Source organism: Urocitellus parryii, chromosome 6 (assembly GCF_045843805.1).
Source record: "Urocitellus parryii isolate mUroPar1 chromosome 6, mUroPar1.hap1, whole genome shotgun sequence".
Taxonomy (NCBI): domain Eukaryota; kingdom Metazoa; phylum Chordata; class Mammalia; order Rodentia; family Sciuridae; genus Urocitellus; species Urocitellus parryii.
The window spans coordinates 115,921,815-115,937,807 of NC_135536.1; positions in this window are offsets into that span (position 1 = coordinate 115,921,815).

Genomic DNA, 15,993 nt, shown 5'->3' on the forward strand with positions numbered 1-15,993 from the left:
ACATGTAGCAGTGGGGTGTGAAAGGAATGAAGGGAAGGGGAGGAGAAGGAAGAGGGTCTTACACTGTTGTCATGGACCTTTTTATGTGTGGTTCTGAGGATCATACCCAGGTTCTTGGGGATGCTAGGTCCCAGCTCTCCCTTTGAGCTACACCCCCAGCCTATCTCATAGACCTTTGTCATGGAGTATTTAGAAGTAAACCTAAGACCCTCATATTTGTGGAGATATACCTTGCTTTCTGGCCTTTCTCACTCTGTAAGGTGAGGCATTTAGGGTTCCGCAAGATAAAAATAACCTTCGAACACACAACACGCACACACACACACACACAAGATTCAATTTCAGTGGCTAGGGATATTGCTCAGTGGTTGAGAACTTGCTTAGAACATGTGAAGCCTGGGTTCAATCCCCCTGTAACAAAAGAAAAAAAATAGTGTTTTTTTTTATTTTATAATAACTGATTATAGGAATATTTGCCTATATTAGAATATTAGAGTGTTTCATGATCCTCTATGTTTACTGCCCAATGCCTTGGTCTCTCTCTCTTTTTTTTTCCTGCACCTGTCAGTCTCTCTTTTGCTTCTTCCCCAAAGAAGCATGAAATATCTTCTTAATCCCTTGCTATTTCTATCCACACTTTGGATTTCAGCTCTTTTCTTCAATTGCCCTAGGAAAACAGTATATAAGGCTCTCCCTCTCAGGCTCAGGGAAGATGGTCTTGAAGCCTATTCCAACTAAAACTCTAAGACCCACAATTCCTCATATTCCACAATTCCGCCTTATTCCAAAATCTACAGATTTTGGTCCATTATTTATTTAAAATTCTCCTGTCATCCAGTTTCCTGCTAGTTATCTTGCTCTAACGCAGTCCTAGTTTGTTTCCTGACTCATATTACTTTCCCTATCGACCCCTGCAGTTTTCTCTTTTCCCTGCCTCCTTATTCAAATTCAAATTCTTTGACGTCTTGGCTCTACATATTTTTAAACATATTCCTGCTCCTCATGTTATCATTTTAAAACTTTATTTACACTGAATAAGTAGTTAATGTTTATTGGATGTTTATGTATCGAACACTGCATTAAGCATTTTATACATAACATCTAATCTATTTTTACACAGTCCTATGAAGTAGGTACTATTAGTTTCTGCACTTTATAGATGAAACCTAGAAAGATTAAGTAGCAAGATTATGTAGCTTGTTAGGTGGTGACTCAGCATTTGAAATCAAGTACTTAAGACTCCACAGTGTCTACTTTATTGCCTCCCATGAAGGCAAGGATTAAAGGAATAAGCACTAGATTAAGAAGAAAGAAGTGGGGCTGGGGATGTGGCTCAAGCGGTAGCGCGCTCGCCTGGCATGCCTGCGGCCCGGGTTCGATCCTCAGCACCACATACCAACAAAGATGTTGTGTCCGCCGAGGACTAAAAAATAAATATTAAAAATTCTCACTCTCTCTCCTCTCTCACTCTCTTTAAAAAAAAAAAAAAAAAGAAGTGAGAGGTGCCAACCTCCTAACCGCCTCAGGGCCCTGTGCATGCTAGGCAAGCACTACCACCGAACTATATCCTAGCCTGAGCATGAGAATTACAAGTTTTTGACAATAATTACCTAGTATTATTTTGGTAAAATCATAATCTTTATGATGTTCTCATTCATAAAAGAAAGTTTAACTGAGTGTGGTGGTGCACTACTGTAATCTTAGCTACTCTGGAGGATTGCAAGTTCAAGGGCAACCTCAGAAACCTAGCAAGACCTTTACTCAAAATAAATGAATAAAAATGGCTGCAGATGTCATTCAATAGTAAAGTGCTCCTGGGTTCAATCCATGGTACTAAAGAAAAGAAAAGGAATGAAAATAAAGAAGTTGAAGTTGAGGTAACACATATCTCATTTCATAGTATTCTGTGAAATACACAATAGTGTAAAAAATATATTTGAATTTTTTTAAAAAATGCTGTCATATGGAAGGACTTTGGTATGTTAGCCCCCTTTCTCATATTTTATATTTATTCTAGCACTAGCCCACATAGTGAATCACAAGAACATGTGTATTTTATGTGATTATGTTTCTCTTTCTATAAAGTAAAATGTGTTTGGGTGGTATAAAACTTTTGGAAAATTTCAAACCACATCCCTATTTTTCTAGCATTTTCAGATAAAATCTATCAGTGATGGTGGAAAATAATTAAAGTCAGAGAATTATTGTAGTTTTGCTAAGGTAGCAAATCAATGTTTTCTATTTTGTACATATCATGTATTTCCAAAGCTGTAACAATTGGTTAATATGTGTTGACCTTTGAAAAAGCAATGTATTAGTATTTTTTCTTTTCAGATTTTGTATTCTTGCTCATTTCTCTAATTCATGTTTCCTTATGTTTATCAAGCGTAGTTTTTTTACTTTTAAGAATGAATGCTGAGGGCTGGGGTTGTGGTTCAGTGGCAGAGCACTTGCCTGGCATGTGTGAAGTACTGGGTTCAATCTTCAGCACCACTAAAAATAGATAAATAAAATAAAGGTATTGTGAAAAAAATTATTTTAAAAAAATGAAAGCTGAATTAGAAATTTTAAAACTCCCATTCTTTAAACTGCAGTATGTTGTGAGGACCAGAAAGGTTGGAGAAAGAGAAGACAGGTGAGAATAAAAAGAACAAAGCCCTTTTACAAATAGGCACACTTACACAAATTGAAAGCAGATCTTTTAGTCTCTCTGCAAGTCTTTTATCTCTCTTCAAGAATTAAAGTGTATTTGCTTGCTGTCTCTGTTCTTTGGAAAACCTTTTAATTATTAATATGATTATTTTGACATTTTGTATTTTGTTTCTTTTTCTGTTTCTGTGGAGGAGTCAGTAGTGAAGGTGCAATTTAACTTTTAAAATTAGCAGTTACACAAACCTTGTATAGAAGCAGAAGAAAATGCAGGGAAGCAAAAAAAGAAAAATTCCTGTAACTAAAACATGATATTTGCACGACTCTGAAAACTTATTAAAAATCTTTGAATCATGAGCTGGGTTTGTGGCTCAGTGGTAGAGCGCTCGCCTCACATGTGTGAGACCCTGGGTTCGATCCTCAGTACCACATAAGAATAAATAAACAAAATAAAAAGATATTATGCCCATGTATAACTAAAAAAAAAAAAATTAAAACCATTGAATCACGAGGCTAGGATTGTAGCTCGGTTATAGAGCGCTCACCTAGCACAGGTGGGACCCGAGTTCAATCCTCAGCACCACATAAAAAAAATAAAGGCATTGTGTTGTTTCCATCTACACATAAAAATAAATAAATAAATGTTTAAAAAAATCATTGAATCATGTACATTTAATGAGTGAGTTTTATAATATGTAAAGTAAGACTTAAAACATTTTAAAAGTATTTTTAATTGTAGATGGACATAATAATACCTTTAATTAATTAATTAATTATTTTTTTGTGGTGTTGAGGATCGAACCTAGTACTTCATATGTGCTAGGCAAGTGCTCCACCTCTGAGCCAGAACCCCAACCCCAAAGTGTACATTTAAAAAAAAATTCCCATAACTTGTCTTCTTCCTTTTTTGGGGGTTGGCGGGTTACAGGTGATTGAACTCAGGCAGGGGTACATAGCCACTGAGTCACATCCCCAAGCCTATTTTGTATTTTATTTAGAGACAGGGTCTCACTGAGTTTCTTAGCACCTCACTTTTGCTGGGGCTGGCTTTGAACTCATAATCCTCTGCCTCCGTCTCCCACTACAACTTGCTTTATTTCTGCTTACACAAATATGTGTGTGTGTGTGTGTTTGTGTGTATCAATCATAGGACATCCTCTGACACAGGTTGTAAACTGTTTTTTCCCCCTCGGTTTAACCATGTATTATGACCATCTTTCCAGGTCAATTCATATTCTATGATACCATTTTTTTTTTTAAAGAGAGAGAGAGAGAGAGAGAGAGAGAGAGAGAGAATTTTTTTAATATTTATTTTTAGTTCTCGGCGGACACAACATCTGTGTTGGTATGTGGTGCTGAGGATCGAACCCGGGCCGCACGCATGCCAGGCGAGCGCGCTACCGCTTGAGCCACATCCCCAGCCCTATAATACCATTTTAATGGTGACTTTGAAGTTTTTATATTATAGTTTGTTGAGCTGGTCCATTCCCTGAAAAAAAAATTTTTTTTTTGGTACTAGGGATTGAACCCAGGGGCACTTAACAACTGAGCCACATCCCCAGCCCTTTTTTATATTTTATTTTGAGACAGTGTCTCTATGAGTTGCTTAGGGCCTTGCTAAATTGACGGGGCTTTGTACTCAAGAACCTCCTGTCTTAGCCTCTGAAGCTTCTGGGATTACAGGCCTGTGCCACTATGCCTGGCCATTCCCTGAACATCTTTGCAGCTAACTTTTAAAACAAATTTCTTTAGGTTAAAAAGAATTAAAAATTAAAAAGAATTATTACTAGATTGAAGAACATGCTCCTTTTAAGGCTTTTCTTACTTATAAAATGCCCTCTGGAAAAGCCATACCAATTATCACTCCTTCAAGTAGTCATTCTGTCCCTGCTTTTCCTTCATCAAAACTTAGTACTAGCATTTTAAAAAGTGTTTACCATTTTAACATATGAAAATAGTAGCATACTATTAATTTCCATTTCAATTACCAGTAAAGTTGACCTTTCTTGCCATTTATTTGACATTTTTATTTCAATGTGTGTCCATCTCCTAAACACACTAATATGTATAAATATGTGTATTTCTTATTAATTTGTAGGAGATTTTAATACATTAAAGATAAATAATCTGAAACCAGTAATTTTAGCTTCTCAGGAGGCTGAGGCAGGAGGACTGCAAATTTGAGTTCAGCCTCAGCAACTTAGTGAGATCTTATATCAGAATTAAAAAAGAAATGAAAATAAAAATTAAAAAAGGCTGGGTTCGGGGCTGCCATTTTGGCTCAGTGGTAGAGTGCTTGCCTAGCATGTGCGAAGCCCTGGGTTCGATCCTCAGCACCACATAAAAATGAATAAAGTAAAGGTATTGTGTCCAAATACAACTAAAAAGAATAAATAAATATTAAAAAAAAAAAGGCTGGGTTCATCCAAGCACAGTGGCATACACCTGTAAACCCACTGGCTGGGACAGGAGGATTGCTAGTTCAAAGCCAGCCTCAACAAACAGCAAGGCCCTAAGCAAGGCCCTAAGTGAGACCCTGTCTCTAAATAAAATACAAAATAGGGCTGGGGATGTGGCTAGTTGGTTACGTGCTCCTGAGTTCAATCCCTGATACTTCCCCCTCCAAAAAAAGGGGTTGGGTTCAAAGCACAGTAGTACAGCATCCTTGAGTTAATTTCTAATACAAGAAAGAAAGAAAGAAAGAAAGAAAGAAAGAAAGAAAGAAAAGAAAAAGAAAAAAGATAAATAACCTTTTGCCATATAAGTTGCAAGTATTTTCCTCAGTTTGTATCTTATTTATGGTGGTATTTTTGCAGAAGGAAACTTCAAAGTATGTAGTTGTACTAATTAATCGTTTGCTTATAGATATTGCCTTTGGTACTATCCCCACTCCACAATATTTAAGTATTCACCAATATTTCTTTTTTTTTTTTTTACTTTGTAAATATATTTTTTAGTTGTAGATGAACACAAAACCTTTGTTTTATTTATTTATTTTTATGCAGTTCTGAGGATCTAACCCAGTACCTCACATGTGCTAGGCAATTGGGCAACCACTGAGCCCAATCCCAGCTTCACCAATATTTTTTTACTAATTTTATAATTTTTCTTCATATCTTTATCTCAATTTTATTTTGACATATGACATAGGATATGTCAGACTTGATAGAAACAATGAACAGGAAACAAATTAAATCTACCTAAATTATTGAATGCCTTCTAAGTATTAAAAACTGTCATATATGTATTTTATAGTTATAAACACAATGGGAATCTGCTCTGACCTTACATAATTTAGCAACTCAGAGAAGACAGATAGTACACAAATGTTGATTTGACGAATGCTTTTCTATGATAGTGTATCATAGATAGAATCTTTACTAATGCCTATTAAACAGCCATTTAAAAAGAGAATATTTTGAATAGAGTAAAGGAAAATTCAGTTAAATGATAACAACAATAACAACAGAAATTTATAATATCAGAATTATATGTGGGTCAGAATCTGGGTATGGCCCATGTTTATAGCAGCACAGTTCACAATAACCTAACTATGGGGGCTGGGGTTGTGGCTCAGCAATAGAGCGCTCACCTCGAACTTGTTAGACCCTGGGTTTGATCCTCAGCGCCACATAAAAATGAAAAAATAAGAGAGCTCATGTATAATGGCATACAGAGTTACAAAAATTTGTGCTGTGAATGGATAAGTATGAATGCATTCCACTATTGTCATGTATGTAAGAAATAAATAAAAAAATTGAACCCCCTCAAAATAAATAAATAAACGAAATTAAAAAAAAATAACCTAACTATGGAATGAGCTTAGGTTTCTGTCGATGAATGAATGGATAAATAAAACATGGTATATGTACACAATGGAGGTTTTTTGTTTTGTTTTTTGGTATTGGGGGTTGAACCCAGAGGTACTTTACCACTGAGCTACACCCCGAGTCCTTTACATCTTCTGAGACATGTCTAAGTTGCTGAGGGTCTTGCTCAATTGCTAAGGCTGAACTTGAACTTGAGATTCTTCTGCCTCAGCCTCCAATGTGGCTGGGAATACATGTGTGTATCTGTCTTCTCTGAGTTGCTAAGTTATGTAAGGTCAGAGCACATTCCCATTGTGTTTATAACTGTAAAATATATATATGACAGTTTTTAATACTTAAAAGGCATTCAATAATTTAGGTAGATTTAATTTGTTTCCCGTTCATTGTTTCTATCAAGTCTGACAATTCCTATGTCCTATGTCAAAATAAAATTGAAATAAAATTATCACTGTGCCCAGCTACAAAGAAGTTTTTTTTTTTTGAGAGTGAGAGAGAGAGAATTTTTTTTTAAAGAGAGGGAGAGATAGAGAGAGAATTTTTTAATATTTTTTTTTTTTTTTAGTTTTCGGCAGACACAACGTCTTTGTTTGTATATGGTGCTGAGGATCGAACCCAGGCCGCACACATGCCAGGCAAGCGCGTTACCACTTGAGCCACATCCCCAGCCCTACAATGAAGTTTTATTCAGACATAAAGAAGAATGAAATGTCATTTGTAGGAAAATAGATGGAAATTGAGAACATTACGGTAAGTAAAATAAGCGAAACTCAGAAAGTCAAGGGTCATCTGTTTTCTCTCATATGTGGAAGCTAAAGAGGAAAAATTAAAAGAAATGTGGAGGTATGGCACACGAAAATCAAGGAGACCTGTAGCATAGAGGAAAGAGACCAGTTGGAGGGAAAGGGAAAATACTGGGGAATAGTATTGATCAAATTTATTTTTATATCGTGGACATGTATGAGTGTGTAGCAACAAATCCTACCGTTATGTATTATAATGCACTAATAAAAATATGAAAGAAAATAGATTCTGCATATCACTTATTTGAGTCCCCCCTCTAAGAATCTTACAAGGGTGAAAACAAGGTGCTGGCTAAGTCTGCAATCTCACTGAATGCTTGACTGCAGGACAATTTACTACCAAGACTGTTTGGATGGTTGTTGGCAGGATTTAGTTCCATATAGGCTGTTGAACCAGTCCTTCAGTTCCTTACAGATTTATTGGCTGGAAACCTCCTCCAGAACCCTTGGCATATAGACCAGTAGAATTCAATCTTGTACTAGGATGGGTACTTAAGATTTGATAAACTGATTTATAAGGAATGTCTTTATGGAGTAGAAAATTAGCACAGTATTCATATTCTTGGTTCTATATTCAAGAATAAAATGAATGTATGTACACTGAGAATATTCTGGTTGTTATACATTCCTGCCTATATATAAATTAATATACGAATGAATTAAGCATTCACAGAGAATTTACATACTACTTAGGTCAAACACATAATTTTGTACAAGGTAGAAATGTGAGGAAAATTTATTAGAGTGGGCTGATGTTGAAATAATGTATGGACTTGAGTTTCTTTTTTAACCACATTATGATTATAGCTTCAAATTATCTTTCATTCCCTCCTTGTCTTCCCATCATGAAAACTATATTATTAATATACTACCCTGGTTTTGTATAATAGGACAGCTCTGATTTCAGCCACATGAATGTGTGTATACATTATTACTATTACTATTATTATTATTATTATTATTATTATTATTATTATCAATAGTCATGCTGGGGATTGAACTCAGGGTCTCCCACATGCTAGACAAGCATCTACCTCTGTGGCACAATCTCTGTCATTTTTTTAACATTTTATTTTGAGACTGGGTCTTGCCAAGTTGCCTAGGCTGGCCTTAAACTTGTGATCCTTCTGCTTCAGCCTCCTGAGTAGCTGGGGTTATAAGCATGCCATTATTTTATTTTTAACTGACAGTGCTATCAGTTTTATTTTAATTCAGGATATTTGATTTCTAAATTATATTTAGTTTGATTATATTTACTGTAATTCTGAAGCTAAACTTTGACTGCCAATCATTGACTTTGAAAGTGATATCTCTAACCTAGTGTATATATGTTCAACATAGACAACCTCCAAAAAAAATCTGTTCTTGATGGTTCTGAGAAACATTTTACTATTTTTATGTATAAAGCACAGATAGATAAATAATACATATATAGATATACAGTATATCTGAGGTATTAAATTTTCAGTGGGAGGGACTGAATAGAGGAAAAAGAAGTTTTGCTGCAGTCTGGCCTGGCACAAATCACGAGCCACTTGAAGATTCAAGCAGGAACGAACTTTATTTTTAGAACCCACGCCACATGCTGTCCACAGGAACTCTCCAGGAACTCCCTGAGAGCTCCACCAGAACTTCGGGAACTTTTCGAGCACTCAACTGGAACTCAACCCGCGAACTCCACCCATGCGAACTCTCTAGGAACTCCAAGAGAGCTCAAAAATAGCAGGCACCTGAGGCAGCAGGAACCGCTCCTTCTGGCAAAATGCCAAGCACCATCTTGACCTGGCCGTGGCTCTCAACATCTCCCCCATTTTGTTTAATTAAACAACAAGTATGTGGCTTAGGGACTGTGCCTGTCTTAGGTTGTCCAATACTACATATGGTCCTTATCCGTCATCAGATGAGCTGACCTCAAGGCGTCAGCCTCCTGTCTTAGGTTGGTACCATTGCAATTGGATCTTACCTGTCATTGACTACGGGCCCAGCATTTAGCCACAATTGTGGATAGTGTTTTTTTTTTTTTTTTAAGAAAGAGTGAGAGAGAGGGAGAGAGAGAGAGAGAATTTTAATGTTTATTTATTTATTTATTTTTTAGTATTTGGCGGACACAACATCTTTGTTTGTTTGTGGTGCTGAGGATCGAACCCGGGCCGCACGCATGCCAGGCGAGCACGCTACCGCTTGAGCCACATCGCCAGCCCCTAGATAGTGGTTTTTATACAAACACCATGAACAACCTGCTACAAGCAGAAAGGGGAGGATACAAAACGCCACGACACCAAGCCAATTGACAGCCCCTTTTGGAAAAATTGTACCACTGATGACATCATCAGCAAAGATACCCCGGCACTACTACAATTTGCTGCACCAACAGATAGTTCACAATGCATACAAGTGATACATAGTCCAGGCAAGTTCTGCAAGCAGTTCAAAGCAGAGGAATCCATTAATATGTCCTTTTCCTCCCAAAGTAAATCAACTCCTTGGTTGAACATCACTTGTTGAATTACATTATTCATTGATACATCAGTTTATACAGTTTGTTGTGATAGCTATCGCAGAAGCTGTAGTTTGGTTTTATCTTTGTCTTCACCGGCACTAGGATGAAGATAGGAATTCTGGCAGTGATGGCTAAAAAAAAATTATGTAACATTCCAGCAGGCATTAAAAAAAAGCAATTTTCTAAACAGTTTAGTATCCTGAATAGAATTAGATATAATGAAAAGGAAAGGTGAAAGTAAACAAACAGATCTGTTAACCTCCTTTTTTGTTCACATTTTAAAACAATCCTCAACAGCTGTTTACCCAATTTAAATTAAACCATTTAAATCACATGAATAACAAAAGAATATTTGGATCCATTTTTTCATGAGCATTCCTCATATATGATATATGGACATACGCACATACAGACATGCAACACAAAACACAAGTGTGCACACATAACACAATACATACAACACATAACATAATAGTAAAGGCCTTGTAGCTTTTTATAGGTGAAATCCCCATTGCAATGCTCAAAAACTCCACAGTCAAAAAAATAAAACTGATCAGAAAAACATTAACCTAGGTCTGTATGAGCTCAAAAAACAAAACAAAACCTCATGATGTGGGAAAGGGCAATAATAGATATTGAAAAAAGCATCCTGGTTACCACCTGGGTTTGACTCTTCTTTTAATATCCCATCCTTTCTCCTGTAACCTGCATATGGGTAGGTATTCCCACAAGCAAGCCCCAAGGTTTCTTACATTTGAAATAGACCTTAATGGTGTTCATTACTCATTAGCCTCCTGGTGTGGGAGAACCACTGTCACATATGTAGGGATAGCCAAATCGGAGTTCTGGATATCAGCTGTTATGGATTTGAGCCAAATCATCTTCTTTTTGGTCTGTAGAAATCACTTTAGTTAGCCTCTCTGGAATCCAAATCGGCTGTTGTTCTCCCTGTGGAAACACACAAACAGACCTCCGACTCCAGACAATCACTGGGTCAGGACCTTTCCATTGTCCTATTAGAATATCCTTCCAAAGTACCTTGGTCTTATGTACATTTTTTGGACACATGTGCCTTTCCGCAGCACTAAGCCCCGATGAATCCAAATTTAAAAAGTTTACAGTAAAAAGGTTTATTTTAAGTTTATCTTTGGGGGATATATACCCCTTCCCAATTCCCTCTTTTTGCTTTAATAAGTACATTTTAATAGTTTGATGAGTTCTTTCAACTATGTCTTGTCCCTGCAGATTGTATGGGATTCCTGTTACATGAGTAATGCCAAATGTTGAGCAAAATTGTTTAAAAGAGGTAGAAGTATAGCCAGGGCCATTATCTGTTTTTAACTGTTTTGGAACACCCACAGTGGCAAAATTTTGTTAAGCAATGAGGTATACTATCTCTAGTTTTTTCTCCAGCATGAAGGGAGCCCATCAAAAATCCAGAAGAAGTATCAACTGTAGCATGTAAATATTTTAATTTTCTAAATTCTTGCAAGTGTGTGACGTCCATCTGCCAAATATGGTTAGGTATCAGTTCTCTAGGATTGACTCCAAGGTTAACTTGTGGTAAAAAGGTCACACAATTTTGACATTGTTTTATTATTTGTCTAGCTTGTTCCTTAGTTACTTTAAAATGCTTTTTTAAAATATTTGAATCGACATGGAAGGATTTATGAAAATTTGTAGTTTCTTCTAGTGTAGAAAAATATATATGTCATGTGTAGTTTTATCTGCTAAATCATTGCCCAAACTAAGGGCTCCAGGCAATCCTGTATGTGCCCTGATATGTCCTATAAAGAATGGATTTTTCTGTCCCAGATTAGACTTTGTATAGTGGAAAACAAAGAGAAAAACAGTAGAGGAAGGGGAAATCCTACCAGTATCTTCAAGGGATACTATAGCATTAATTATATACTGACTATCAGAAAATAAATTAAATACAGAATCTTTAAACATCACAAAAGCTTGTAATACTGCATTAAGCTCTACCTTTTGAGCTGATTGTTTGGGAACTAAAAATGTAAAAGTTTGATCAGGGGTAACGACTGCTGCTGTATCATTATTTGACCCATCAGTGAATATATTTGGAGCATTCATGATAGGTGTTTTTCTTGTCATTTTTGGAAAAACTACAGGATGCGAAGACCAAAAAGACAACAAAGGATTAGATGGTAAGTGGTTATCAAATGAAACATTAGATTTGCACATGATTATTGCCCAAGTATTTAACTCATTAGCTAACTCATCAATTGGATCCATTGTATATGGAGTAATAATTTTATTGGGAGAAATTCCAAACACTCCCTTTGCTGCTTTTATTCCTTTGAGTATTAATTGTCCTACAGCCTCAGGATACCTAGTAAGAATAGTGTTAGGAGAATAAGATAAATGTATCCATAATAATGGACCTTCTTGCCAAAATACTCCTGTAGGAATATTTTTTATTGGTAGTACAATAAATAATAAAGGCAAACTTATATCAATTCTACCCAAATGCATATTTTCCATATATGTTTCAATGATTTTTAATATCTTTCTTGCTTCAGGCGTTAATATGTGGGGTGAATTTGGATCTGATGGACCTTTTAGGATATCAAATAAAGGTCCCAACTCTCCTGTTGGTATGCCTAGATAAGGCCTTATCCAATTTATGTCTCCTAATAACTTTTGAAAGTCGTTAAGTGATTTGAGTTGATCTACTTGTATTTGAATTTTTGGTGGACAGACCATGGTCGAGGATAATAGAACTCCTAAATAATTAATTGGAAAATTTAATCGTATTTTATCTATTGCTATCTCTAGATTATAATTTTTTAAATAAATTTGTAAGTGTGGCATAACATTCTAGCAATGTGTTTTTATCTTTGTGTGCCAATAATACATCGTCCATATCATGAAATATTTGTAGTTCAGGATTTTGATTTCTAAGTGGCTGGATTGCTTTGTTAACATAAATTTGACACATAGTTAGGGTGTTAGCCATCCCTTCAGGGAGTACTTTCCATTCATATCTCTGATTGGGACCTTCATGATTCAGCGCAGGGATAGTAAATGCAAAACGTGGACTCTCCTCAGGATGAATTGGAATTGAAAAAAAAAACAATCTTTAATATCTACAACTAAAACATACCAGGTTTTTGGCAAAGCAGACAATTGGGGAATCCCCGATTGAGCATGTCCCATAATAACCATCTCATTATTAATGGCTCTTAAATCTTTCAATAATCTCCATTTACCAGATTTCTTTTTGATGACAAAAATGGGAGTATTATGGGGAGATATGGAAGGTTGTATATGTCCCTCCGCTAATTGTTGTTTGACCAGGTCATGGGCTGCTTGTATCTTTTCTTTAGTCAGGGGCCACTGAGGAACCCATACTGGCCTTTCTGATTTCCAAGTAATTTTTATTGTCTCAGTGACCCCTCCTGAAAACCCAATCCATGTCTATCTGTTTTTTGATCTATTTGTATTGGTGCCACTATACCTTGTTCTTGTTCTCCTAATCCTTTTTCTTTCTTAAAACCTTGTCTAGCCATAATAGTGGGTGCATTTGAATTGATGTTATTTGTTAATGTTATACCTAATTGATCTAGAACATCTTGTCCCCATAAATTTATAGGAAGATGATCCAATACATATGGCTGTATAGTTTCTTCACATCCTTCCAATCTAATACCATTGCACTTCTATGGGGATTAGTTGCCACTCCTATGCCTCGAAGTGTTTGAGTGGCTTGTTGTAACGGCCAATGTTTTGGCCATTCTTGAAGAGAGATAATGCTAAGGTCTGCACCTGTATCCAGTAGCCCATTAAATTCATGTCCTTGAATATTTAGTTTTAGCATTGGGCGAGGATCTAAATTTAAAGAAAGCATAGCCCAATCTACACCTGTGGAGTCTAATCCCCTGGAACCTCTTTCTATAATACAACTGGAAAATTTATCATGTAGGCTGGGTATTATTAATAACTGTGCTATTCTATCTCCTGGTGAAATTACTGATATACCCCTTGGAGAACTGGCTCTAATTTTTATTTCACCTTCATAATTGAGATCAATTAACCCAGGACTTATCATAAGTCCTTTTAGAGTAGAAGAGCTGCGTCCCAATAATAAGCCTACTATTCCTTGGGGAAGAGGCCCTTTTACCCCTGTGGGAATGATTTGAACTCTCATCTCTGGAGTTAGTATTGTTCTGGTGGAGGCGCAGATGTCTAATCCTGCGTTCCCTCTGGTTTGTCTAGTGAGGGATCTAATGGATAATGTGTCCTGGGCACTACCCTGATGGTGTTGCTGGTTCCTCCAGTGCCCTGTATATTTGTGGTCGTGGGCCCCGGAGCATGGGGCCCCCCGTCCCTTTTTTGGCAATGGAGCCCAATGTTTTTCTCCACGATATCATGGGTAAACACCTGGTCCTTGTCCATTTTTTGATAACGGAGTACCCTCTATAGTGGTTTCAGAACAGCATTCATTAGTCCAATGTCTCCCTCTATGGCCTCGTGGGCAAATACTCGGTATTCTACCCCTTTGATACCTAGTTTTGTTAAACCCTCCTCCTATGGGGCAACTCCTTTTAAAATGTCCTGTTTGTTCACAATTGTAGCATGCTTTTGGCCTGGCACCTAAAGCCTGTTGTACTGCAGCTGCCAAGACTTGTCCTTGTTCATTAATGTCTCTACATAATTTAAATCTCCATGTTTCCATGGTCTAATGGCCTACCTGCACCATCTATTTGCTTGTTCGTAGGCTAGTTGTTTTATTAATGGCATCATTTGTTCTATATCCCCAACGATTCTGGTAGCTGTTTATATAAGCTTATCTACAAATTCAGCGTAAGGTTCATTAGCTTCTTGTATTACCTTAGATAATTGACCTTGTAAACCTCCATGTCCTTGTAAAGTCTTCAATGCCTTAACCGCATGTGCAGCAATTTGTGAGTATATGGCAGGATCATATCCAATTTGTTGCTGCTGACCCTCATAAGGTTCTTTTCCTAACAACATATCTAGATTTCTCTGAGGATAACCGGCCGCTGCATTTCGCCTAGCCGTCTCCATGCAAAATTCCTGATTGGCAACCTTCCATAACAGATATTGTCCTCCATTTAGCACAGCTTTGCACATACTAGCCCAATCTGCTGGCGTCATGTTCAAGTTGGTAGTGAATTCGACCATACTTACAGTGAAGGGTCCTTGAGGACCATTGGTTGTTACAGCCTCTTTCAGCTGCTTCTCTGTTTTGAAATCTAAAGTATGGTGAATTCGCTGCCCTCCTGCCGCCTCAAATACAGGGCATGCTAATCTTTGAGGTCCTGTCTCAGGATCCCATATATCAACTACGGGGTTGAGGGCCACTCACCATATGTTGTCTCCATAGGCGGAGCTGTTGGTTGGACACACACGCCCCCCCCCCCCCAGCGATAGAAAGGGGTCAGTAGCAACCTCCCATTGTAATTTCTCCCCTGATAGCCCTTCCTCCTCTAAACTTTTTTCCTTTGTCTGACTAACTGGAGAGGCCTCCTCTTTTACTTGATGTAAGATGTCTTCTCCTAGACTAAGCAAACAAGATTGTACCAATGTCCATAATGGTAATGTGCCAACTGGCAGAGCTTCTGGGCTTTCCTTTTGTATTTTTTAAAAATCTTCACCATGATGGTTCCATTTTGATATATTTAACAACCCCTCTTTAATGAACAATGGGCTACACCTTTGTATTGTATGCCCTAACTGTTCTTGATTTTACTGAGATTTTACTGAGATGCCTCCTTCCTCTAGCACTTTACTTAACGCCTTTTAGGTTTGGCTCTTATTAATTTTTAATTCCATATTTCCGTGATGAAGGTACCCCTCACTAAGATAATGCAAAACAAAACCGAGACAAAATGAAACAAAAATGGAACAAAAATTCATTATATCAGCCTTTCTTTCCTCCTGAAATATCCATCTGTCCTTTCTCCCTATCTGTTCCTCAGAAGCAAATAGTTTTTCCTCAGATGTGAGCGGGTTTTTCTTTGGTCCCACCCATCTCCAGGGACAGGCAACTTAAAACAAAAGCAAAACAAAACAAAAGAAGAATCTTTAAATGGTTACCCAACCTCTTGCACTGCCCTCAGGGGCGAGCAGTTTACCTTATCACTTACCCTCAGGCATTCCCTGTGTGGCCCACCATATGCAGCAGTCTGGCTGGGCACAAATCACGAGCCATTTGAAGATTCAAGCA